Source organism: Neltuma alba, unplaced genomic scaffold (genome assembly GCF_004799145.2).
Source record: "Neltuma alba isolate B1F8T4 unplaced genomic scaffold, ASM479914v2 tig00013242_pilon, whole genome shotgun sequence".
Classification (NCBI taxonomy): Eukaryota; Viridiplantae; Streptophyta; class Magnoliopsida; order Fabales; family Fabaceae; genus Neltuma; species Neltuma alba.
In genome coordinates this window covers 269,647-273,442 of record NW_021637538.1, presented here as the reverse complement: position 1 = coordinate 273,442, position 3,796 = coordinate 269,647, and the positions used below count along the sequence as shown (strand labels likewise).

The window sequence follows — 3,796 nt, the reverse complement described above, 5'->3', positions numbered from 1 at the left end:
TAACTTCTTTAATCTAATTAAATTAGTTAAATTGATCTTATATTAAAATCGGAGGAATATATGTTGTTTTTTAATTTCAATTTTATCTAATGTATTTCTGGCACTATTTCTATGAGGAGGAAATTTGCAATGGCGGCTAAAAACTCAAGTCGGTCTCCACATTCTTATTTGACCTCAGACATGAACGACGGCGATCGACTGTGAGGCGCTGGTGGACGTTTTGCTCTTCCTTATTGGAGATCATCTTCGGGTGTTTCCGGTTAGAAATTTTTTCTTCATTTCTAAAGGGCAAAGTTCCTACTTTTTTTGCGAACAGGGTGATGAACTAGTGTTTGATGTGAAAATTTCGTAGGATACCAGAATTAGTGTTTTTGTCAAGCTCGCTTGTTTTTGTTGCACTTATTGGCAATAAATTGATTCGTTATAGGAACTGCGATTTTGAATTCAATTTAGTTGATATGGAAGTCGATGATGATTACGTGGAGTATGTGCCCGTGGCTAAGCGTAGGGCCATGGAGGCTCAGATGGTTCTTGAACGAAAAGGGAATCTTCCTCAACAGTCGATGGTGATTTGGAGAAGTCAAGAATGGCTGAAGCTAAACCTAGTCTTCTGGTTAAGGCTTCCCAGTTGAAACGGGATCAACCTGAAATTAGTCCGACAGAGCAGATTGTTCGACAGGAAAAGGAGATGATTGAGAACTTATCAGATCGAAAAACCCTAATGTCTGTTCGAGAATTGGCTAAAGGAATCACTTATACGGAGCCTTTGCCTACGGGATGGAAGCCGCCTTTACCCATTAGAAGAATGTCTAAAAAGCAACGTGATTTGATTCGGAAGCAGTGGCACATATTAGTCGACGGTGAAGATATTCCGCCTCCAATTAAGAATTTCAAGGATATGAGGTTTCCTGAGTCAATTTTGAACAAGTTGAAAGCCAAAGGGATTGTGCAGCCAACACCTATTCAAGTGCAAGGCCTTCCTGTTATCTTATCTGGAAGGGATATGATTGGGATTGCATTTACAGGATCGGGGAAAACTCTAGTCTTTGTATTACCAATGATCATGCTAGCTTTGCAGGAGGAAATTATGATGCCTATTGTTCCCGGAGAAGGTCCATTTGGTTTGATTGTTTGTCCTTCGAGGGAACTCGCTAGGCAAACATACGAGGTGGTTGAGCAGTTTTCTGATGCCTTTGAGAGAAACTGGATATCCTGAACTCAGGCCTTTGCTTTGTATTGGTGGAGTGGATATGAGATCTCAGCTAGAGGTTGTGAAGAAGGGTGTTCATATTGTTGTCGCCACCCCCGGGAGGTTGAAGGATATGCTGGCCAAGAAAAAGATGAATCTTGATAATTGCAGGTATTTAACATTAGATGAGGCTGATAGATTGGTAGATTTGGGATTTGAAGATGACGTAAGAGAAGTGTTTGATCACTTGAAAGCTCAAAGGCAGACTCTCTTATTTTCTGCCACTATGCCAACCAAGATTCAGAATTTTGCTCGAAGTGCCCTGGTGAAACCTGTTATTGTCAATGTGGGGCGAGCAGGGGCGGCAAATCTTGATGTAATCCAGGAAGTGGAGTATGTTAAGCAAGAGGCAAAAATAGTTTATCTTCTTGAGTGCCTGCAAAAAACCCCACCTCCGGTTTTAATATTCTGTGAGAACAAGGCAGATGTGGATGACATTCATGAATATCTTCTTCTGAAAGGAGTTGGAGCAGTGGCTGTTCATGGAGGCAAAGATCAGGAAGAAAGAGAGTATGCCATTGCAGCGTTTAAGTCTGGGAAGAAAGATGTGTTGGTTGCAACTGATGTTGCATCCAAAGGGTTGGACTTCCCTGATATTCAGCATGTTATTAACTATGACATGCCTGCTGAGATTGAAAATTATGTTCATAGGATTGGTCGAACTGGAAGATGTGGCAGGACAGGCATAGCAACAACATTTATTAACAAGAATCAAAGTGAGACAACCTTGCTTGATTTGAAACATCTGTTGCAAGAAGCAAAACAGCGCATTCCCCCTGTTTTAGCTGATTTGAACGATCCAATGGAAGATAATGATGAAATCACTGGTAAAAGTGGGGTCAAGGGTTGTGCCTATTGTGGTGGGCTTGGTCACCGCATTCGCGACTGTCCCAAGCTGGAACATCAGAAAAGCATGGCCATTGCAAATAGTAGAAAGGACTATTTTGGTGGTGGTGGATACAGGGGAGAGATCTGAAAGGCGCCACTTTTTGTATCAGTTTATTTTAGGATGGGCGTGTTTTGGTAGTTGTAATACGACTCTTATGTATAGTTGTATCTTATCTTCGTAGGATGAAATATAAAGAACTGCATACCTTAATTATCCATATCTATGGATCTTCCATCTGGATTGTGCTATATTTTCATCTGACTGTAGATTGTAACGTATTTGGTTCTGGCCAATAATCGCTTTCATGAGGTGTATTGTTGCCGCAATTATAATGTTTCCTGCACGAGTCATTTGTCTCACTTTGCATGTTGTAATTATGGGTAAAGTTTTTCATTTGTATCTAGTTTACTTGAATCGGTCGTTGAATCAACAGCTGATAATTTTCTTTGTATTTCTTATTACACCGTAAATTGGAAGTAGTAATGATTATTGTAAGCTCAGCCTGCACAGTCACACCTTCCACCTCTAAAATCTCCTTTCTGAGGCACTTGTTTTCATTTTTGGTTCTCACTTTGAAGTTACTTCTTTATTTGGGCGAGAGGGTGCTTGTGAATGGCACAGACTGGGTCATTCCAGCAGCACTTTCTTCTACACATTTGTCATGCCCCTGAAGTATTACTGGAAGATCTATGAACGGACTTCAAGAACTTCAATGAATACAACGTTTGGAGAATGGTGGGAAATATACAAGTTTCATACTTTATTGATGTCTCAGATGGAAGAATCATAAAGATATGGGAGTAACTTAGAGTTTCTTGGAAAATAAATAGCAGCTTGGAATCCTTTGGTGATCAACGATGGATTTAAGTTATGGCATAGAACCTCTGGCAGACCTGTGACAGCTCCTCCATCCTATTGTATAACATGAATAGATTGTGAAGATCTACTGTTAATATATGACTAGATTCTTGACCAATAAAATCTAGACTTGACAATCCTGTATAAACATTAGTAAATAATCACAAAAAAGTTGGGGAGTCCAACCTTGGACATTTGTTACCAGCTTTATCAGAAAATGAAACTATTACATATTCTCTTTCAGGGGAGTATTCTATTCTATATGTATACACACTATGAACACACACACCGTTTATATCTGCTAGATTGCCATAAGCTATAGTTAAGCCATGGAAAATATGCATACAATGTTTTTAGCTGCCGTTTCTCTGTTTCATGGTTATAAGTGGGTCCCAAATGCAAGAAATTTCTCAAATGAGCCCTACATGAAGTTTATTTCCCGCTGATTCATTCAACCACTTGTGCTATCTCCTAGAAGACCAAGAAAACAAATGCAATCTACTTCTTTTCCTGTGTAGTGTTATCATGCATGATCTACACAAATGCAGCAATTATGTAATAGTATTTGGAACAAAAAGATATACCTTCGGAGTCTTCATAATCAATTTCTCGCGGCAAACTTGTTCTCCTTTTACTCCCCTCCTATGCGAAAGCATATATTGCATACGCTGAAAGTAATGGTAAATTCTGTTCACCAACCTCCTCTTTTCTTTCACATGCCAAAGTATAGCTTGCTTCACACTCTCCGTGTCTTCTTCAAGTATTTTCAGCCGCTGATTAAGATGTTCTAATTCATCAAC

At 39.6% G+C, this 3,796-nt stretch overlaps 1 pseudogene; it reads left to right on the top strand.

Annotated features, from left to right (window-relative positions):
- Positions 1 to 278: 278 nt before the first annotated feature.
- Positions 279 to 2,481, top strand: LOC114735620 (DEAD-box ATP-dependent RNA helicase 35-like; annotated as a pseudogene).
- Positions 2,482 to 3,796: the final 1,315 nt, after the last annotated feature.